This window comes from Pleurodeles waltl, chromosome 4_2, assembly GCF_031143425.1.
Source record: "Pleurodeles waltl isolate 20211129_DDA chromosome 4_2, aPleWal1.hap1.20221129, whole genome shotgun sequence".
Lineage (NCBI taxonomy): Eukaryota > Metazoa > Chordata > Amphibia > Caudata > Salamandridae > Pleurodeles > Pleurodeles waltl.
In genome coordinates this window covers 277,196,776-277,221,175 of record NC_090443.1, presented here as the reverse complement: position 1 = coordinate 277,221,175, position 24,400 = coordinate 277,196,776, and the positions used below count along the sequence as shown (strand labels likewise).

Here is a 24,400-nt window from a genome sequence, read left to right as displayed (position 1 = left end):
GGGACATGCACACTGCAGCTTCCATTTGTCGCTGTGCAGAGTATACAGCCTTGTGAAGCTGTGTCATGAGAAATGCATATATGCCGGATAAAGGACTCTTGACTGTAGCACGGGAGATGAGCCACCTCTCAAATGGTGTGAGTGGGTGGCTAGCATGTGGTTTAATCATCTTGTGATTGCGTAATCCAGTGTCTGATAGCAAGATACTGCCAATGTGCACTTGAGGGGAGACTGTAGTCTGATTGAATTTGGGAAACGTCCAGAAAACCATCCTGGTCAAAAAGATTTGCCACCCTTTTACAGCCAGCAACTTGCCATTGCAAGAAGGATGTGCCATACAGGGCAGTTGGGAAATCAGGGAAACCCAGAATCTGGGTCTGTCGTGAAATGCACGAGGATAGATTCTTTGTATGCTGTACTTTGTCCTAAGTGCCCACTGTCCCCAAAGCACTGGGGAAATGTAGACCCCCACTTGTCTATGGGGTTTAGGCAGCTAGAGTATCTTTCAAATATGGATCCCAGCTACTGCCTGGTCTATGAACCACCAGTGTTTCTCGATCTTGTGTCTTGACCACTTTACCATATACCTATGTGGAGTGGCCTGATAGTAATGTGTTAAATGTTGAATTCCTAGCTCACCCTCCGTCAAAGGCCAGTAAGCCTGCTTCCTCGTCATGCTGGCTTTTTTGCTGTCCAAGATACAAGTCTCAATTAGATGCTGCATCTTCTCGAGAACGTGCGCAGGGGGCTGGAGTGGCAATGTCTGCATCACATATAGGCCCAGACTTAAGAGGGCCATGCGCCTCCTTGTGCCACATTTGCATAATTTTTTACGATGCTAATGTGGCCCAACGGGGTCAAATTCATCGTGCCATACTTACAATGTGGCACAATGCATGCATTGCGCCACTTTGTAACCCCTTGCGCCACATTAAGCCTGTGCCAGGCATAATTTATGCAAGAAGGGCGTTCCCCCGTTAGTGGGAACGAAAAAATGTCGTAATGGAATCTAAGAGATTCCACTGCACCATTTTTAGAGGCTATTTTTCACATCTGCACAAAGCAGGCATTGAAAGGGGGCATACCATCGTTTTCAATGGGCCCATATTACCCTGTGCCATGGTGCACCGTATATTAAATACGGCGAACACATGGTGGCAATATGGAGCGATAACTGGGCACAATAAAAATATGGTGCTGCATTGGATGCCGCACCACTTTTCTTTAATTGGGGCCATAGTATTTTGAGAAGGAGTGTCATTTTGACCGCTCTCAACCTTCCCAGCCAGGAGAGCGCGCCTCCCGTCCAGGAATGTAGGTCTGATCTGGATGTGGAGAGAAGCGCTGCATAGTTGCACTCTGCCGTTTTCTCTAGTGTAGAATTAATTTGTAGGCCTAGGTAGGGGACTCCCTGTGTGGCTCATTTAAAGGGGAATGGTTGGGTAAGATGTTGTGAAATTGGAAGTCCCATATTTGTGTTTTCTGGAGATTGACTTTAAAACCTGAGACCCTTCCAAAAGTCTCCGGTTCTAATAGCACAGGTGGGAGTGACGTTAAAGGTCATGTGAGTGATATCATAACATCATCTGCAGGGGGCGGAGCAAAGATGGCGACCGAAGCGGACGCGTGATTTGGAGCTCTGCAACAGCCCTGGAGAAATATCCTGTTGAACCGTGGTCTGTGATCCAGGGCTCGGGGGATCGATGCCGTACGATTACCGGCAGCTCCGGAAGCCACCGCTGAGCTGTGGAGGGATGAATTTGAACCTGCGGTGCTGCAGGAGTGGCGCTGCGGCGGTGGGCCGCACTGGACCCGGGCCCAGCTCGGGGCTCTCCTCCCTGTTGTTTGAGGCGGTCGGACCGGCGCTCTTGTGGGGCAACACAGGAAACGAGTAGGCGCAGTCTCACCGCTTGTGATATATCCTGTGGTGCATGTCATCCCGAGCATAACGGGGTAGTCGTGGGAGTGTGCGGGTGGAGCGACAACCTGTGGGACGTCCCCTTGCTCCCGGAGTGCGTAGGCCCGCCGGTCAGTGAAGCTCTGCGGTGACGGGATGCAGTGAAGTGGCGACCTACGGACGAGCAGCGACACATAGCCCCACCCCTTGATGGCATCGGACCGAGAGAGCGGCGAGAGTCCACGGAGTCCTCTCGCGGCACATCGAGGTGGCGCCACTGGATGCCGACTGAGCCCGAGAAGGAGAGGTGAGGGCCCAGCCTACCCTGCGATCACACTCCGTATGCCCTAGTTTGGAGGTGAATTATTGCGTGGGCTCAGGGCCACCAGCAGCGAACAGCAGCGCTCATACCTTTCCATAAGACAGGCAGATCCAGGAAAGCGGCGGCGGGCTCTAGCAGTGCCGCTGTATGGTGACTGAGCTTGCAGAAGTGTCGACCATTCAGGAAAGGAGAGCGGAAAGGAAGAGTAGGCCTGACATCGGGCTGCCCGTGGTTGTACCCGACGGAGGCGGGTCTCTCCGGCGGTTTGTGGCATTTCTGAAGCAGAGTGTATTTGGCGGCATGCGGGCTGTGCGGGCCGGGGAGAGCCTTGATAACAGCTCCCGAGGGAGGATGCTCCCGGGTGTAACTAATACGGAGGAAAGGAAGTACAGAAGAGAACCGAAAGAAAGACGAACGGGTGGTGAACGACCACAAATACTAACAACAGGGGTCGGTACATGGCAGGAGGAGGATGGTATAAGGTATAAGGTGATGACCTCTGATATATGTAAGCACCTGGTAGCCAGTGGCTGAGACACTCAGGGGCATATTTATACTCCGTTTGCGCCGATTGTGCGTCAAAAAATTTGACGCACAATCAGCACAAACGTTGCCCCATATTTAAACTCTGACGCCCGAGCCTGCGGACGACAAAATTCCACCGTGTGCGTCATTTCTTGGATGCGGCAACCCGCCCTGCGTTAATGATATGCAGGGTAGGCGTTCCCGTCCAAAAAACAACGTAAACGGCCGTGTGTTGTATTTATGCTTCCGGGCAAAAATGACGCTCGGCTGGGAGGCGGAGCCAGAAAATGACGCACAGCCCGATTTGCGTCAAAATTTAACGCCTGGGTCAGGGCAGGCGTTAAAATGGGGCAAACACACCTGTATTTAATCAGAACACACAGAACAAACAGCAGAGCAGCAGAGCAGCAACAGGGAGACATGGAGGTGATTCTTATCCAGCGTGCACGCAGACGCAGAGCCCAGCAGCAACAACAGCAGCTACAACAACACCAGCAGGGACCCCAAAGGCAGCGCAGAAGGCAGGAGAGGATATTCCGCCCAAGAACAACCCTTCAGGGCCTCAGGGAACACGACATCATACAGAGGTACCGGTTAAACTGGCAGGCCATCCAGCAGCTGCTGCGAAACATTGAACAGCAGTTGGCCCCCACTTTGGTGACACCCCGCACCATACCAACAGAAACAAAGCTGCTTGCCGTACTTCACCTGCTGGCAAGTGGCTCATTTCAAACAACTGGTGCCCTGGTTGGCGGAATATCACAACCATCATTCTCGGCATTTCTGCCAAAAGTACTGGATGCCATCATTCAACTGACACCCCGCCACATCTGCTTCCCTAACACACTTCAGAAGCAGCAGGAAACTAAACAGGGGTTCTACGTAATCAGTGGCGTCCCACACGTCCTTGGTGCAATCGACTGCACACATGTACGCCTTGTGCCACCTGCTGCGACTGAACACCTCTACCGCAACAGGAAGCACACACATTCAATCAACGTGCAGGCCATAGTCGAACACCAGGGATTGATCACCAACATCGTGGCTAAATATCCTGGGAGTGTACATGACTCATTCCTCTTCCGTCACTGCACCATCAACCAACACTTCCAGGATGGACGGTATAGCAATGGACTACTTGTTGGTAAGTACAAAAACCTACTTATATACACACTGCACAGCAACCCTCTAGGACACACAACACATACGCCAAAACAGCAACATGTCAACAGGAACATACTGAGGTCGTGACATCACTAGCCATGTTTCTTAAGTCACCATTGAACCTGTCACACATCGGAAATTACTGTACAGCCTAATGTGAATACATCAATGAGTGTGGTTGCCTAAATGTCACCTTGCAAAGTGTAAGTCTCACAATGACCTTTACATTAATACATTGCCTAAGTCTAAAGGTATGGGATGTCCATGGTACTTCCATATGAACGTGCTAACAACACTTATAAATTAAACTCTACATTGAACTATCTACTCACCCCAAGTGAAGACACAAGGACACCTGTATCACAAGTCACAATGCTATGGAGGGCACACTGCACTGAAAATCACCAAACATACTGATGACAAACGGTTAGCAGACAAACACGTGCCCAGCCAAGGTAAAAACACAATGCTGGTATATCCTACAAGTATAGGATGTCACATCAGTACACAAAAGAGTCACAGACAACACAAGACAACTACTGCCATGAACGGTCTTTTCAATAATGCAAGCTACATCAACATGATCCCATTCTGTTTTTTTCTTTCAGCTGATCAGGGGTATGACATCCAGCCATGGCTAATGACACCATTTGGGAACCCGAGTACTGCTGCAGAGCGGGCATACAACGACGCCCATAAGAGGACACGCAGCATTGTCGAGCGGACCTTCGGCATCCTCAAGTCAAGGTTCCACTGCCTCGACATCACTGGTGGTAGCCTACTATATTCCCCGAGATGGTCTGTAGGATCATACTCACATGTGCAATATTGCACAACATTTGTGTCAAAAGGAACATTCCCCTCCTCGAACCAGACCCATACATGCCTGAAGACGAAGAAGAGGAGGATGCTGGCCTGCAACAAGAGGGGGAACAACCAAACACGGCTGCTGGAGTGCGTAGGCGCCAACAGATTGTAAATAATTTATTTTCATAATTATCACCATCACCACTTAATGCACTATTGTAAATAAACACTGATAACAAACACCACATCATGGTTTGGCCTATTCATTTCTGCGCACCTTTAGCTTGAAATATCAGAAGAAGAATGTCGTCGCATGGAGCAATAATGATATAACAATAAGGACACAGAAAAATACACTACAAATGTAATGGCCACCAAACAATGGTCACATACACACACAATGTAAATTACTGACATCCTGTACAGTTCACCTTTGAAGGGCAATAGCTGAGGACCACTCATATGACACACATACATGTAGAAAACATGGATCATCGCAGCAGATGGCACACAACTAAAAAAACATCACTCAACTAGGGGAAAACAGGCCTCATACACCAGGCAGTTCACATGCTTATGCTTCCGGAACAGGAATGTATTACCAGACTCTTGGCAACAGTAATTCCAACTACTTACTATCTTTGCAATGACTATCAGAGAGTTACACATAAGCAGAACATACACAGCACAAGCGCTACACCTATGACAAGCATCCAGCACATCACTACCCATCTACATGTCAGCCCTTTTCTAAAAACATTACACACACCTGCGGCTTGTCACACCCCACCTGTCTGAAGAGGTCCCTGGAATGCTGATATGTGTACACTGAGATTCCCTTATCTACACACACTCACAAGAGTCATCCAGTGTGCCACACCCTTTCCTATGCCTAACATTGTCATAGTACCATCTCACTGCATGGAACTCAGCACATATAATACACTGGTTTGGAGTTTATAAGGCCTGGTATCACCTGTAGATTGATTCTTGTGTGAAAGGTACTGTAGGCTAATTTTCAGCAAATCTCATCTGACAGGACTAGTGAGACACTGATGGAGGCCACACCAGTGATCCCCTCCATGCACACCACCCAAATGTACATGCCCCGTCCCTGCTGATGCCTCCTACAGCATAGATGTTGGCATTTGGGCAATTACATCATTAAGCATTGCTACTAATGTTGCTGTGTAACACTGTATATGGTTTCATGTGTCACCTTCAAAACAACACAGGACATACACAGTGTGACATGTCAACTGTCTACTGCTCCCTCTGACCAGTCCTAGTCAGACCACTGATCATGTAATTTCTGAAAGAACTGGCTCCTGATTGACCCAGCATCCTGTCAGCCTGACTGGCACCTGTCCGTGGGTCACCCTAAAGATACCTGGGGTCCACCTATGGACCACACGTGCTGTCCAAAACCTCTTGTACCTCAGACACTAATTTGTCATTAGCCTCATCAATGTATACTCAAATACATAGTATTGCATCATCTGACTGTTATTTGTATCATATCTGTGACAGTGCCCTTGAATAGCTAAATCATGGCCCTTCCGTTGTCTGGCCCTCATTAATGCCTAAACTACAAAGTGTGACAGTGTACCTGGACCATAGCGTTTGATGGTGTAAGTGGCCTCCAGCCGAACCAGCAACCTCAGATATTGTCCATGAAAAGTCAAGACATATGAGGACCCTGACAGTTCACACGCAGAGTTACATTGTTCAAATAATAAAGATGAGTCGTGTGTGCTTAATACCAGCCATTTACTTCTGCACAGAGGCTATGATGTTTCCTGATACATTACCATCCACAGAGGCCAACTTGAGTACAAATGTTGCAATGACACATGCCGTATCCAGACACCTGAGACATTCTCTCACTCAGCACACCAAGGTTGCCCAGTTGAAAGTCTCATTATACGTCTTCAGTGACAGGGTGGGACCATCCACGTGTAGGTTACCATGTCCTCAATGACTTTTCTCAAATTTTGGTACAAACGATACTCATTAGATACACGATTAGCTGCCACTAACTCATGAGGAGACCTGGACGTTACAGTGACAACATACACCTTGACAGTTGATACTGGATCTATATTGGACCACACACATGTACATGTACCATCCAATCAACAAAATGGTTGCAAGCAGCCTATCACAGTAGTGTCCCAGTTGTAACCTAGCAGGAAGAATGAAACATGCCTCTAAACCAGGTAATGCATAATGGGCCACATACATCAACAACCTATTTGCTATCATGACATAAGGAACGTTGAGATTTTGCTATAAAATCAATGCAAAATGGTATGTCAGAATTCTCCAAAGAATCAATAGGGCAAACGTCAAATGGGCAAATGGGATTACAGATTAGCAAACAGTGAATCAAACCCAATTAGCTTCCATGGGCCTGCTGCCGATGGTTTAGCATTACTGAATTTGGGAAACCCTTGAATAAAGTTGCAAGTCTGGAAGAGCAAACCCCAGGGTGCTGGGGGCCTAAGTCCCCCTCTGCTGCCCCCCAAATATACATTTTATATGCACATGTGAAGCACACACATGCATAAGGCGACTGTGTTCCCTACATGTCAAAAGTGAAACACATTTTAGATAAATTAACTCATAAATAGGACATGGTTACCCCCAAAAACTGTTTAGGCGACAATTGCACTACCTAATTGACCTTTATGCAATTTTGAATAGCTTGATACATGTGGACACAATTTTGCTAAGGAATACATCCTGGTATCTCATTCATATTTTGAAATTAGCAATCAGCAATTACCTACATATGTGTACAATTATGAGTAATATCCATTCTGGCCAATCATTACTATTGCACTGTGAATACCTTCTATACATCCTATAAGGGACATTTGCTATAGCTAACCCCAAAGTTTATCACTTAGCACCGTTTGGTCATGACAAAATTAATTTCTCAATTGGACAAATGAAATACATATTTGTCATAATGCGTCATATTTCCACGCATACAGCTTGTGCGTCATAATTTTTGACGCACAGGAGTGCAGATAATGCAGAGTCAGAAATATATTTCATAAATAGTTATGATAATATCCTGCATAACATGGCCTCCGTTTTTTTCCATTATGCGTCATATTTCCATGCATACAGCTTGTGCGTCATTATTTTTGACGCACACGAGTGCATATAATGCTGAGTCAAATATATTTTTCATAAATAGATATCATATTTTGCTGCGGCTTAATTTTCAACTCTAGAACTGTAAAATATGCCTCAAACAAATATTATATCCCAATAATGAAAATAAAATTGACCCTGCATTATTTGCGCTCCTGTGCGTCAAAAAATCTGATGCACAAGCTGTATGCGTGAAAATATGACGCATAGTGGCAAAAAACGGTGACCATTTTATGCAGGATGTGATGTAATAGGATATCCTGTTTACAGAATCTGTACAGTGGGTTTACTTTCACTTTCACTTTGCAGTCTCAGATTATTCTAGACTGTGTGGCTGTGTGCAAAGTGTTGTCCTGTGTATTAGTGCTTTTGTGTCCAGTGTGCCATCTCACTTGTGCTTTTGTCATCATTGTCTTGTTGTAGAATACTGTCTGAGTCTGTGTTGTCATAATTTGTCAAGTCCAGTGTTGTATTTATTGTCTGTGGAAGTCTGTTGTGGGTACTGTAATATAGGGGATAGTTGGGCTCTTCTTCTTAAGGTTTCTTTGTAATTCCCCACTCTACCTTTCCCCATTTACCCCTTTTCCTTTTTCTCCTACTTTTCCCCCTTTTTCAGTGCTGACATGTCTGTTAGGCCAAGGCTTTCCAGGATGGGTGAGGAGGAATTGGGGGGGTTTATATGGCTTTTTTGCCATTTCCTCCCACTTATGCTGGAGGCTGGGGGTAGGGTGATACAGGGGTATCACACGGAGGCCCGTAAAGTCCGGTGGGGGAAGGTGCGCCATCACTTGGTGCATCTATATGGTAGCCAAAGGAATGACCATCAATTGAAGCACCGCTGGGCTGATCTGATCTCCAGGGAGCAAGATCTGCTGGACCACCTGGGAATCAGGATTGGTGAACATGTTGGTGAGTACAGATCATATAAATGTGCACAATTTAAAGCTGTGTTCTGACATGTGATGATTGTTACCCAATCTGCCAGATAAGTAGCTGACTGTGTGTAATGCTAGGGAAACATACAGGTTAATTGATGCACAATGTGAAGGATGACAAATGCTAGCAGTCAGGTAGCTCATGTTTTCTACACATACCGGTTGCCTGTAGCAGAATGTAATGTAGTGCCGCCTTTGTGTCAGACAAGCGACACATCAATGACGCAATTAGGACTATACAGGTCACAATAGCCAGTGAAATATAGATGTAGAAACATCATACCTACATATGTAGACGCTATAGCTAGACTGACATTTGTAAACCCTACATGATGTTGAAAATGAGTGCTGCCTTCACGTCAATTGAAGTTAGCAATGTTGTCCACACATATGTCACATGTGTGTCTGGTTGGTGTGTAGGGAAAATGTTCTTGGAAGTGCCATGCCTTGTCGTGATAAATGTGCTCCTTCACATTTAATTTTTACATGCCTGATCTGAGCATGAACCATATTTGTTAAGGACTCAGGTGCCCTCAGCTAACATTTTAGACAGGTATTTATTGTCACTTGTGCCCAAATCAGAATAGGGATGGCAGTCCAAAGGTATGGACTAGGGTACAAACATCTATGTTTGGTGCCAATCACCATTGTTTGGACACATCAATGTATGAAACTGTAACAACATGAGGTATTGCCAAAGTACCTGGCCCTCTGTACCATGTACCTATCAGTCACATATGTGTCATGACCACATAGGCTGTTTGACAGGTCAGGCAGTCCTCAAGTAACCAGCTTTTCGATGTCTCTCTTGGATGCACATGATGAAATAAATGCACACCTATATTGTTGCTGCATACTAATGGAGGTGCATCTTTGCCACCACATGACAGTCCGGGCCACTGCATGTGTGTAGTAGTGTGTGTAACTGTAGCAGGAGACTCATCCGATGTAAATGTTGCGCATGAATAATTCCATGGAGTATGAGCATGTGTGAAAGTGTTTCATTACTCATGTCATATTATCACATTGTCTTTGTATTTGCAATTGTTAGTCAGTGCACGGATTCTGAGTATATTCTTCCTTCCATGCTTTACAGGTGGACCTGCACCGTACACAGTGGGAGAGGTGGCTCATTTTGAGGACCCCGACACCTACAGTGAGTGTTGCATGTGTGGTATTTTTTATGTTTGCTGGTGATGCATGATGGACTACTGTGTGTCGAACAGATTGCAAGGTTTGATGCGCTGCCCAATCATTAGTATTGTTCCATTAGTGGGATTTCAGTTATCTCTTCATTTTGAGTTGACCCAAGATTATCCATTTGTCCGAATTTGGGTCTGTAGGCCATTCCTGTAGGGCCCGCTATGGGAAATGGGGTGAGTCATGTGGAATACACTAGTTAATGTAAGAGTTGCTCTGGGACTCGTCTCGGACTGAGTCTGCATTTCAGACTGACATTCTCCCAGATAGCTTCTGCAAATGGCTTGTCTGAAATCTGCTGCTTCCCTAGTAAACGATGTACTGAGTACACTGTAGGTTGGATCTTCCGGGGGCAGGTACTTCCACAAGTTGTACTAGAAGTGTGTGGGACTACAGTGCAACGGCCTAGGTATACATGCTATTCATGATCATGGGTGTTCTTGCTCCTCTATGTCTGTAGAAAAATATGCCTCACTGGAAGTATGTGATGTTGGCCTAGGTCAGTACATTTTGACATGTGTGGACCTTGGATAGGACAAGGTTTAGCTGACTCCGATTTGTTGATAGCCCTTCACTGGTGGTGTGTGTGGAGGCAAAAAACATGTTGAGCTTTCTATACACTCCTGGGTGTGCATCGATTTTGGGATTGTTGGTTGTTCTTCCCCCCCCCCCCAAAAGACAGCCATGTGTTTGGGAATAGGGTACCTAGGACTGTAGCAACCAGTATGTTACACATACTAGTGACCATTTGAAACTTTGTTTTGAACCTAGTGTACACAGTCGGTTATGGCAGATGGGTTCTATACTAGCAAATCCAATTACAAATTGCAGATCTTGAGGGTTATGATTGTTATCACATACACTGACATATGGAGTCCAGGCAATAGGCGGAGGAGGTGCAGCATGAATGTAGGCTGCATTTGTAATTTTTATGATGAGAAGTTTAGGCTGATGTCACTGTGACGGGGTAAACCCGATCACCGCAAGACGGGAGACCGGAGTTGACGTGTCGGACTCCTCTGACACGTCATCTCCGCGTTTCCCTGTTACCGGGGAAACGCGTCCCGAGCGAGGCCGGCGTCAGGACGTTGCCGGGGAAACCTGGATAGGTTTTCCGACCCCGGATTGGCCAGAGGAGGACGGCGTCACGAATGAAAAGCCGGTGGAGCCGGCGAGGAGGGAGAAGGAGGAAGAGACCGGAGACGACGGAGAAGAAGACGGAGATGACGGCGAACGGAGGGAGACCGAGGCAAGGGACCCGACGGCAAGCGCGGCGAGAGACCAAGAGAAGGAATACCACCTGGAGGACGGCGAACTGGAACCAGGAAGCCGTATCGAACCCTACCTCAGCGAGGACCACCTCAACGCCCGCCACGGCCCCGGAGGGTCGTGGCTCACGAAGGTACGGTCCTTCTGGACAAATAAAGGGTGCACGGCAGGGAAGGGGACTGGGGAAGGAAACTAGGGAAGGGGTAGAGGGTGAATGGGGAAAAGAGGTGGGAGGGCACAAAAGAAGCACTAGGGACACAATAACACGCGAGTAAAATTAGTAATAAGCACTTCCCTCTATTCCGCACAGACACCACCCCCTCCCCTCTGTTATCCACCCCAGTCTGATAAATTTAATAAGAAAGACGTATCTCTTAACGTCCCACTTACCCTCGTTTTCCTTATTTCCCTTTCCGATATCCTCATGGGACGTCCGCGAGACTGACAGTACCTCCACCTAAAGAGAAGAAAAGGGGAAAACACATCAGTGACAAGAAGAACTGCGCGAGAGACTAAGAGCAACAACAGAACGAACTTTCACTTGATTTATCCTATTTGGTTAGAAAACAATAAACACTTACCTGAGCACCATAACTTCTTGTTTTAGTTGTCCTCATCTTGTTCGGTCTGTCACAGTGGTGTCAGAAGTGGGATCCTTAGGGGCCCTACGACAACCGAACAGAGTACACAATGAGCGACAACCCTTCCCTTGAGGATATGATCAAACAGCTAGCAGAAGGACAAAGACATTTGCAGCTGGTATGGGAGGCTCACCAAAGGGAAGCAAAAGAGGACAGAGAGGCTTTACAATCGGCCTTGAAAAGCCAGGCCACCATTCTGGCAAATAACCAGCTGGTACACGAAACGGCCATGACAAAATTAACCGAGACTATTGCCGCTAGTAAAGTCCACCCGAACGTTCCCAGCTCAGTATTGCAGAAATATCAAGAGGGAGAAGACCCAGAGTCTTTCTTTACTAACTTTGAAAGAGTGGCTTCTTCAGCCCAGTGGCCTGAAGAACGCTGGGGACAATATGTTGCTCCATTACTAACTGGCCTCTTACAAGCAGCCTATCAGGCTGCTAATCCCGGAGGCCTCACACCCTACAAGGATATAAAATCCAGTATTTTGGAACGTGTTGGGCATGATACGGAATACTACCGGATGAAATTCCGCAAGGTCAAGTGGGGACCAAATGAGGACCCCCGAACCTTTTATTTCCGGGTAAAAGATTTGGCCTTAAAATGGTTGGGGCCTATTGGCGATAGCCGTGAAGAAGTGATACAAATAATTATACTGGAACAGTACTTGGATGCTCTACCCTTAGCCACAAAACACTGGATACGACAGCATCCAAAAGTAGACACTAACACAGCAATTGATTTGGCCTGCGCGTATCATCGCTCCTCCGACATAAGAAATATACCACCACGGCCCAATATAAAACCCGTCTTGCCACCTGTAAAAACCCTCCCAAAGAATCCACTGGACAATACCGTTTCCCGTAGAATCCCGGAAGGCCCCCCTATACAGGGACCCCAATGTTACCACTGCGGAGAATGGGGACATATCGCCCGTATGTGTCCTCAGAAACACGAAGGAGGTGAGCCGATGGAAATAGGGGTTACCAGGCGTAGGGTCCTATGTACGGGGAAAGGTAACCACAAGTTCAAACAGACTGTAAAAATCAATGGACGGTATGTGTGTGCCCTCATCGACTCCGGGTGCAGCCAGTCTGTAATAAGGGAAGACCTGATAACCACTCTGGGTTCCGAAACGAGACAGTGGGTACATATTTGTTGTGTTCACGGGGACAAGGAGCAATATCCATTAAAAATTCTACAGATAGAATGGGGGCCCTACCGGGATAGTCTCCCGATGGGGATAATGCCAAAATTGATCGAGGATTGTATCGTGGGAACAGATTACCTTCACTTTCAAGAACTATTGGATCAGGTTAGAGACTCTAAAATCTCACAGGACTGGTGGGGTGAAGCCCCGTTTTCAGGAAGTCCCATTGAATGTCCAATAACCCGTAGAAAACTGACCCGAAGGGACAAAAGAATAGAAAGAGAGCAGTTCCGAAATAGTACTAGTCAGGACACTATAAGAGGAGTGGTAGCAGAATTCCACGAGGCACCTGTCAGTTTTGCTCAACAACAGAGAGAAGATCCCTCCCTATCTCACGCTTGGAGAACTGCAGTGTCAGAGGAAATGGATGAGGTGGGTCCCTACTTCCTAATCAAAAATAATCTCCTGTACCGAGTAAACACCACACGTACCGGGGAAAAAAGAAAACAACTCATAGTACCTGAATACTATAGGGATCACATCCTTACGCTCGCTCATAATCATCCGGGAGGGGGACACTTTGGGAGAGACAAAACGGAAGAATATCTCCTCAGACGATTTTACTGGCCTGGTGTTTTTGCCAACATAAGAAAATATTGTGCGCAATGTCCCAGGTGTCAATTGACGGAACCAGGTAAACCAAAAAAAGCACCACTCATGCCCCTCCCCATCATAGATGTCCCGTTTAGACGGATAGGGATGGATTTGGTTGGACCCTTGGTTCCTTCTTCAAAAGGACACACTTACATACTGGTCATAGTTGATTATGCTACTCGATACCCAGAGGCTATTCCCCTAACCAGTATGACGACAAAGACCATAGCCCAGGCGATGATAACGGTGTTTTCGCGTCTTGGTTTCCCGCAGGAAATACTCACAGATCAGGGCACTCCCCTTACGTCCACCTTGATGAAACAAGTGTGTAAAACGTTAGGCATATCTCAGATCAAAACATCCGTGTATCATCCTCAAACCGATGGTTTGGTCGAACGATATAATCGTACGATCAAAACGTTACTTCGAAAGATTGTACACGACACAGGGAGAGACTGGGATCAGAAATTACCGTTGGTATTATACGCGATCCGAACGCACGAACAGGCTTCCACGGGGCATAGCCCTTTCGAGCTAGTGTTCGGGCGACAACCACGTTCCCTTCTGGACATGGCGGTAGAGGCCTGGGAGGAAGAAGCCATGGAGGGAGGGACTCCTTTGTTGGAGTATGCTCATAACTTGGGAACGCATTTACAGGGATTATGGGACGAGGTAAAAGACAATATGGAACAGGCTCAAAGAACCCAAAAGCATTATTATGATAAGGGGAGTAAGTTAAGAGTTTTCCAACCCGATGAACAGGTCTTAATCATGCGACCCACGTCCGAACATAAATTGCTGGCGAAATGGCAAGGCCCCCATAGAATCATCCGAGCCGTCTCCCCTGTAACTTACCTAGTGGAAATAACAACCAACCCCAGGAAAACCCAAATATATCATGTCAATCTTTTAAAGAAATGGGAGACACCCGAGACACCCAACACTACCCCAAGAATAGTTAACCTTCTGTACCCGAGTAAGGAATTGAAGATTGAATTTTGCCCTACCACCCTAGCCAAGGGGACAACTCTACCCACTATAGACGAAGCATTAACGGAAGCGGAAAAGAGGCAGGTATACCGCTTGTTACAACAATATCACCAATTGTTTTCAGAAGACCCCGGTAGAACCACCCTAATCCGACATAAGATACGAACAAAACCCGACACAGTAGTTCGGGTCAGACCATATCGCATCCCCGCAGCAAGGAAGCAGGTTATAGAAAATGAAATACAGAAAATGTTGACCCTAGGAGTAATAGAGCCCTCTACCAGTCCCTGGTGTTCACCCGTAGTTCTTGTACCAAAACCTGACGGTACGGTCAGGTTCTGCATAGACTTCCGGAAACTTAATGAGAACTCATTATTTGACACGTATCCAATCCCTAGGGTGGACGATGTCCTAGAGAAATTAGGAAAGGCGAAATATATGTCCACAATAGATTTAACCAAAGGATATTGGCAGATACCCTTAGCCCCCGAAGATAAAGAAAAAACGGCATTTTCTACCCAGTCCGGGCTGTATCATTTTACTGTATTACCTTTTGGGCTACATGGGGCACCGGCCACTTTCCAAAGGTTAATGGATAACATATTAAAACCATACCCTGCTTTTTCAGCGGCCTACCTGGATGATGTAGTTGTTTTTAGCGATACCTGGGTAAACCATCTGGACCATCTAAGCCAAGTTTTTAATGCACTCACCGAGGCTGGGTTGACAGCCAATCCCAAGAAATGTGTTATCGGGAAAACCGACATTTCATATCTGGGATACAGAATCAGTCAGGGAACACTTCAACCCCAAGCCCAGAAGGTGGACGCAATCTTACATGCCCCTCTCCCGAAAACTAAAAAAGACTTACGCTCTTTCTTAGGCCTAGTAGGATATTATCGGCGTTTCATACCTCACTATTCCACTCTAGCCGCTCCCCTTACGGATCTTCTGTCCAAATCTCATCCAAATCAGCTAGTACCTTTCTCTGCTATTCAAACTTCCAGTTTTGAACGCTTGAGGAACTCTTTAACCAAAGAACCCATATTGTTATGCCCGGATTTTTCAAAACCCTTTCACCTTTACACTGATGCCTCCGATGTGGGGCTCGGGGGGGTTCTGACACAGCCGGGAACGGAGGGACTCGATCATCCCGTTGTGTACATCAGCCGCAAACTGGGTCTTCGGGAACGTCGTTTCCCCATAATAGAAAGGGAGTGTTTGGCCATTAAATGGGCCGTGGATTGTCTACAGTATTACCTGTTGGGCCGGCCTTTTGTACTTTTTACGGATCACGCCCCCCTCACTTGGCTTGCCGCTCATAAAGATACGAATGCCCGGATTCTCAGGTGGTTCCTTGAACTTCAACCATTCTCCTTTCAGGTCCGACATGTTCCTGGGAGTTCGCAAGTCCCTGCGGATTATCTCTCTCGCTTCCCGGTTTCCGATTCGGTCCTGGAACAGGACCTGTCTTGGGAAGGGGTATGTGACGGGGTAAACCCGATCACCGCAAGACGGGAGACCGGAGTTGACGTGTCGGACTCCTCTGACACGTCATCTCCGCGTTTCCCTGTTACCGGGGAAACGCGTCCCGAGCGAGGCCGGCGTCAGGACGTTGCCAGGGAAACCTGGATAGGTTTTCCGACCCCGGATTGGCCAGAGGAGGACGGCGTCACGAATGAAAAGCCGGTGGAGCCGGCGAGGAGGGAGAAGGAGGAAGAGACCGGAGACGACGGAGAAGAAGACGGAGACGACGGCGAACGGAGGGAGACCGAGGCAAGGGACCCGACGGCAAGCGCGGCGAGAGACCAAGAGAAGGAATACCACCTGGAGGACGGTGAACTGGAACCAGGAAGCCGTATCGAACCCTACCTCAGCGAGGACCACCTCAACGCCCGCCACGGCCCCGGAGGGTCGTGGCTCACGAAGGTACGGTCCTTCTGGACAAATAAAGGGTGCACGGCAGGGAAGGGGACTGGGGAAGGAAACTAGGGAAGGGGTAGAGGGTGAATGGGGAAAAGAGGTGGGAGGGCACAAAAGAAGCACTAGGGACACAATAACACGCAAGTAAAATTAGTAATAAGCACTTCCCTCTATTCCGCACAGACACCACCCCCTCCCCTCTGTTATCCACCCCAGTCTGATAAATTTAATAAGAAAGACGTATCTCTTAACATCCCACTTACCCTCGTTTTCCTTATTTCCCTTTCCGATATCCTCATGGGACGTCCGCGAGACTGACAGTACCTCCACCTAAAGAGAAGAAAAGGGGAAAACACATCAGTGACAAGAAGAACTGCGCGAGAGACTAAGAGCAACAACAGAACGAACTTTCACTTGATTTATCCTATTTGGTTAGAAAACAATAAACACTTACCTGAGCACCATAACTTCTTGTTTTAGTTGTCCTCATCTTGTTCGGTCTGTCACAGTCACCCATCATGTAGATAATTGTATATGCTATGTGTGAGATGACCTTTGTATGCAGGCTTCCCATGTACTTCCTCTGAGACTTTCAATGATCTATATGGTGATATGAGCTGTTACAACTACAGTAAAAGTAATTTCCGATTGACCCCTTGTGCTATTCCACACAATGCATTTCCTATGGTAAATAGTTGCCCTTTCTCTTCACAGCTGCAAACCTGAGTGCCGCACAGAGGCATGAATTTGAGAGGCGGGCCATGAGGTACCGACACATCCTGCAGGTGCAGTCGGGGTTCTGACGGATGGCCCGAAAATACCAGGCGGATCGGGCCTCTGGAGCATGGTGGGCTTCACCACAGGGTGGCCCAACGTTGCCCACTACAGCCACCACCACCACAACCACCAGTTCTCCCCAAGTGGCACCAGCAACGGCGGGGACAGTTGTCCCTGCCTCTGCAGCACGACCAGGACCCAGCATTATAAGAGCTGCAGGACAGTCCAGTGGGCTACGCTCAACACCCACACAGAGCACCTCTGCCGGGACCCAGACAGCAGCAGCACCTCCAATTGACCCTGCGCCATTCCAGGCTTTGGACCGCAAAATGGACAAGTTCATTAGGAAGGTGGACAAGCTGAGCCAGGATGTGGCCTACATAAAGAAGCGGGTCAGGTCCATCAGGCGGACCCTCCGGAGGGCCAACCTCTAGGACTGATATGGTCTCTTTAAATGTATCCCTCCCCTCCCTCCTCTTTCCTTTTTATCATGATTAGTGGGCTTGGGGGATTAGTGTTAGGTTAGTAGAGGTTGTTAGCTTAGTTAGTGTTAGGGAGGAGGGTGGGGGTGCTTATTCTTTCTACTTTTCATTATTAAGTGTGTGGGTGGGTGGGTGGGGGTCAATGTTGGGGTTCCTGTCTGTTTAGAAAAAGAAAAAAAAAATTAAACAAAAAACATAAATACAAAAAAAAAAAAAAAACAATATATGATTGTTTAGGATAGTATAGTATGTGTGTGGGTTAGTATGTGTTGTCCTGCATGTGTCCTGTCTCATAATGGTGGGTGGGGGATTGATGTTTAGATCGATTCGTTATATGTGCAGAGTAAGTTTAGCTTAGGTTAGTTAGGGACAGTTGTGGGTAATGAGTAGTCAGGTTAGATTAGTGTAGGTATGACTTTTCCCTTAGTTGCTTCTGGTGTGATTACTTATGAATAAATATATAGTTAACCCTTTGCATTATGTGTTAACTGCTACTTGATCATGGCCTTGCCATCAGTGTAGGTGATTGTTGTTCTATGACATTTGTGTCCTATGCTACAAACCAAAGAAAAAAGAGTTTTAAAATGGCAGCTACCCCTGTGCTAACTTTGTAAGTATCCACGATTTGATAGAACCACCATTTGGAGTTTACATGGATCACAAAGGATTTGTGTTGATGAGTATGTTTTCTACATCACAAAGTGTGCTTCCAGACTTGGTATTGTGGGGAATTGTTTAGGTCGGACTGCAGTGTGATGTTCAGGGACATCTTTGAAGATGAGGTGTTGTTAACACTCTTGTCTTCTTGTCTTCATTACTGACATAGATCCAGTGTGCAAAAAATCAGCATGAGTACTTTTTTGGAAGTTTACTCAGAAAGGTTGATTGATGCTGTGTTTAGTTGTGTTTGCTTAGATTAGACTGCATAATTCAATGTATTAGTATTGCATGGTGACCACATTTATCAGCCACCATTAGTTGACTTTGATTTCTATTGATGGAGCATTATTCTGTCCAACACAGCATGATTGTGTGTGGTTTCTCCCTTCATCAGTTATTCTCCTCAGGATGGGCAGGCTATGATGCAATCCTGGCCACTGCACAGATGTATCAGACTACATGATGTCAGGACAGTTGTATTGACAAGCTACATGGTTGTCACACAGGCACTTTTGTGTTATCTACTGCACAGTTGATGTTTCAAATTACACAGAGACATATTAGGTGTGCAAGTGCTATTTATTGATAGGTGCTGTAGTGCAATATGTACATTGTCCAGGTTTGCTGAGTCCGTTCTAGTGAAATCTTACATGGTGATCCTACAGAAGGGGTGTGGATGATGCTCCTGACATGCTGGGGTGATGTCACAGACAGTGCAGAGGGACAGGAGTTGCCAATTAGTAGGAGAGAGACATTCACTGGCAATGCTGACAAGTTATACAGTGGTTACCAGAACAGTCATTGAGAATAGTTGTAGTGAGACTGGCAATTGACAAAACGTAGGACCTTGGTCAAAGTAGGCCATGGTGCAGGGACTAGTGCTTCTGGGTTCTCTTCCGTGTGAATGTGATCTGTTCCATGTCTTCTTCTTCTGATATGTGTGTTGCCTGCTTTGTCCTTGTTGTTGTTGGTTGTGAAGGGGCAACACACACCTCAGTGTTAGAAGACATGGAGTCAGACATCCCGGTGGCTGCTCCCTGTGAAGGTCTTAAGGGCAGTACTGCAGCAAGGAGGGCCTGCTGGTTTTTGAGAATAGCAGCTACATCACAATGGTATGCAGCCAGGTCAGCCCTGAGGGAGTCATGATTGCATTCGTGCATGCATTGGAAAGTTTGAGGTGCGAGGTGTTGTGGCAACTCCCTTACTGCAGTAGTGAATTCCTTGACAGTTTCTTGTAGTCCTTGCAGTATGGATGTTAGGGCTTGCATAGCTGCTGCCTGATTTGCAGATGACATCCTGCACAAGCGCACCCCCTCAAGGCTGGCTGCCATATTTTGCGTCCCCACCCGCACCTCCTTGGCCAGCTCCCGCTGTACTCCAACTACAGTTCTTTCAAAGCTGGTGCCAGTGTCGTCAGAGTCCTCAGCTGTGTTGGAGCTGGCAGGTCTTGCAATTGGGGTGGTGGGTGGTTCTTCTGTGATGGTTGCTTGTTCTGTGCTCCTCCTTGTGACTGAAGGTGGGGTCTGGAGTGTTTCAAGGACCTTTTGGATGGTCTCCTGGGGAATGTTTATGGGCTCGTCATCCATGTCATCAGGAAAATCAGGGACAGGCATATCGGCAGAAGATCCATCCTCCTCTGCAATGAAACAGGGTACAATTAGTGTGTCTGTGTTGTGACAATTTTGACGTAACATGCCTGCCTTTTGATGAATTCACTTTGTGATCTTGTTTGGTATTGGTATCTGCTGTCCTTCATATGGGCATTGTTATAGGCCTATGGCCCACCTGTGTGTCACATGTATGATATTGAGTTATCAGACTTGTCTGCCTACTTGCCTCTAGGTGTTTCTTTATACCAAATAGAGAATAGCCAGCTTTTTGTCCTACTCAACCATCCATGTATATCCATTCTCATGGTGAGACCTTTCACTGGCTGTGGGTGTTCTGATGGTCCTGGCAGCACAATTGCCTCTCAGGACCTGCCCCAATCCCTGATTGTTCACATTGACTTAAATGTTATTGACATGTGGCATATCCTATGCATGGCAATGTTATGATGTGATATGGATGTTGACATTGTTAATGTGTCCTGCTGATGTTGGGTAATGTGTGTTACATTGGATTGCCCTGATTATCGTATCAGTGTCCTATTTGGTCCTCTGACTGTACAGGTGTATTTCAGTGACCAGTTCCATGTGTCCCCTCCTCAATGCTGTTGTCTGAGCAGTATGACATTTGTGATGTTGCCCTGTTTGCCAGGCATGGGAAGGACCCTGACATATGCAGCATGGGTGTGTCCTTAGTGCTGTGTTGCTCCTATTGCTGTTTACTTTGGCTGATGTATGTGACAACTATGGGCATTGACATTTGAGTGTACTGGGGCCTTTGTCTTGTTTCAGGGGATTGTTGCACATGTCATCCTCACCCCCTAATTTAGGTATGTATGTTCCATGGGGAGGTTACTGACATTGGCTACTATAGCTGCACAAAGATCAGAGGTGGTAGTGTCAACTGTTGTTGCAGTTACATTGCAGTTGTTGTTTTGGCTAAAGGATTGCTGATAGGGCCCTAGTTAATGTAGGAGATATTTTGGCTGACGAGTGCCAGGATGTAAGTTTGACGTAGTGGCCTTGCCTCCTGTTGAGGCTTTCCCTTTGCTCCATTGTTGGCATGACAGGATGCCCCCATGGGACTGTTGTTGGTGTAGTGTTGTGTTGTGCCCCAGCTTCTGTATGTGCAGGACATGCCCCCCTGCGGTGCCCCTTTACCCATGCCACTCCATGTATATGATGACTTACATGCAATGTGCAGTAGGTATTTCCCCCCCTGCTTACTGTCAACATTATTGTATTTTTAATCCCCATGCGACTTACCCTGCATGTGCGTTGTCTCGTGGTAGTCTGCACTGTCCTGTCCTTGAATCCCTGTGACGATCTCCTCAGGGATGACGGCTGCAACCATCTCCTCCATGTGGTCCAGGGCCTCCTGTTGTGCTGGACTCCCCCCTCCAGTCTGCAGTGCTGCCTTCCTGGCCATTTTTTCCTTTGTCCTATGTTTGCAGTCATGCCAGCGTTTCTTACACTCAGTGACTGTTCTGCGTACTTCAGCCACACTGTTGATCTTGTCAACAATTTGTTGCCATATGGCCTCTCTCCTACTGATTGGCAACTTAGAGGTGATAAACAGTTGGTGCTGGTGTTCTGTCACCTCTTTAACCAGGATTTCCTGCTCCTCTGCACTGAAGCAACACTTTCTCTTGTTTCTATATGTGTCCTGGTTCTTGTATGGATCGTCCTGGCTGGTTCCTGATCTGCTGTCATCTTCCTGGGGTCTGTAGTGGCATCTGGGATCCATTTTGGCTCTCCTCTGCTGAAAGGGCAGTGTTCGCTGGTATTTTTGACGCTATTGTGTCAAAAAAAACTGCGCATATCCGGGTTGCGGTGTCATAAATCGACCCACAGTCATTTACGCCACGTTAACGCCGTTTTCCTTTACGACTTGACGCCGCGATGTGCGTAAAAAAAAATTACTCCCACCTGTTGATTGCGCCGCCGTGCGTCAAAGTATAAATTTTACGCCCGCACGGCGCACCAAAATGGCGTTATCCGGCGGTAAAAATTTTGACGCAAAACTGCGGCGGTGCAGTTTTGTATCAAAAAGTATAAATATGGCCCTTAGTTCCACTTTTTACATGCACCGCTGCTACCTACATTGGATCCACTCAGTAGGCCGTACGTCGTGGCTGGTTGGCGGGGCTGGACAGCTTGTCACTACTTACGCGACTTGTGCTGCCCACTGAAGTACAGGAGGACCCTGAGCGCTGTGGACAGAGCAGGTGGGTGCTACCCTATTTGGAATGTGCTGCTTATTCCTGAGGTCGGCCGACTTGATGGGCCACGCCTGGATCTCGGTGACGATCGCAGACAATCAGCGGTCCCAAGCCCTGTAATCCGAGTAAATATCTCCAGGAACTCATAGTTAGCGGCTTCCCAGACGGATAGACAGATAAGCGGGTGATAAAATCGCATTAAATAGAATACTACTGTCGTTACCACTGAGCTGCACCGCATGATTAAGTGATCGCTGGGACTTGTAACTAGGTTCAGGCCCTACTCTATTTAACATACTGAACTACTGTTCAGGGGACTTTAGAACGGTCCTTGCATACTCTCCTATTCACTGTCAAAGCCCCACAGGAAATGGACATGTTGGCCAAAACTAAAAACTCAAAAAATGCGGGGCTTGACCATGATCATCCATTGAAAGAGGGCGAAGCACTGGAAACGCTGGCGCTCTTAGATGTTACGCGTAAATCACACTCCGCTCAATTCGATAAAGTACTTCAAGCTATCCTAGACACAAAAACATCGCTGGAAACTCGGATTGATATGATAGCAACAGAGGTCAATCTTCTCCGAGTGGATCACCGTAACTTGACGGAACGAGTGGAGGAAACGGAGTCATTGCTGGCTACTCTTCGCCCCACGGCGCAAGACCTACAGTCCCAAATGGCTAAAATACAACTGGAAATGACTACCCTACATAAGCGAGCCGAGGATGCCGAGGGTAGGTCTCGCCGAAACAATATTAGACTAGTAGGGTTTCCTGAACATATTGAATCACCAAGTATGGAGCTCTTTGTGGAACAATGGTTGAATAATAATGTACTAGACGTCAAGCCTTCCAAATTTTTTTCTGTGGAGAGGGCCCACAGAGTCCCCGGTAGACCTCCCCGCCCGGGGGCACACCCGCCCTATAATTGCTCGACTTTTGAACTTTCGAGACAGAGATTTGATATTGCAGCGCTCTCGCACGCATGGCCCATGGCACTATGAGAACGCCGAAATTTCAGCTTACCCTGACTTCACCGCTGAAGTGCAAACCCAACGTAACTCCTTCACAAAAATGAAACACCGCCTACGTGAACTGAATTATGAGTATGCGTTATTATTTCCGTCTAAACTGAGAGTGATCAACAGTGAAGCCACACGGTTATTACACTCTCCAGAAGATGTATGGACCTGGCTACAACCAAGTGTGTCCTCCTGATGGTCTGAAGGTGAATGCATCAATCCCTTTGCATGTAGCCAGGTCCACACATCTTCCGGAGAGTGGAATAACTGTGTCTACCTGGCTACTCTATAGTCCACCCCCATGGCCTGAGTTACATTGAGTGTCTGATTTCTCTCTGGTATTGTTGTTCCTCGCTCCCACTCAGACTCGACATGGATGTTCCCTGCTCTCTTCTCCCCCCCTTGGTTATAATATCCATAGTCACAGTCCAGGCCAAGATATTCAGCAATGGATATGACAGATGATCCCTAGTGGCTCATCTCTTATGCACCAAGTAGGTTATTATCATTGTTTATTGTTGTTGTATTGTTTTCAAATGTTTACACCAATCATTGTCCTCTCACCTTACATTGAGGTCAAGATATGATGAGTGTTAACCGACCAAGAGATGAGGTTCCGTTGCTATCATTCACATCACCGCATAAGGGTTTTTTACATCAGAAGATGTTCTGTTACATTCTGAGTTTGTTATGATTGCTTTGCTTTCTATTCCCTGAGTGTATGACACTGGGCAAAGAGGATACCACTGTAATTTGTCCATATGATTCTCTCTCTTATATCCTGATATGCTTAAAGGAGAACCTTTGTTAAGCAATTGAGATATGTTGTATGATTGTTGCTCTATTGTGGTTTTGCACTAGTGGAAATAAATAAAAAAAAGATTAAAAAATAAATAAAAATAACATTGTCTGCATACAAAGCTGTTAGACCTGCCAGCCTTAGGATGGTCATCTCCCAACGTTTTGCCTGCCTCCCTTCACTCTTC

At 46.9% G+C, this 24,400-nt stretch overlaps 1 long non-coding RNA gene across 1 annotated transcript; it reads right to left on the bottom strand.

Moving 5' to 3' along the window:
- Window positions 1–11,671: 11,671 nt before the first annotated feature.
- On the bottom strand, window positions 11,672–16,974 carry LOC138294121 (uncharacterized). Its single transcript, XR_011203204.1, has 3 exons — window positions 16,906–16,974; window positions 11,866–11,949; window positions 11,672–11,741 (listed from the first exon to the last, which is right to left on the bottom strand). It is a non-coding gene; the product is annotated as an uncharacterized lncRNA (long non-coding RNA).
- Window positions 16,975–24,400: the final 7,426 nt, after the last annotated feature.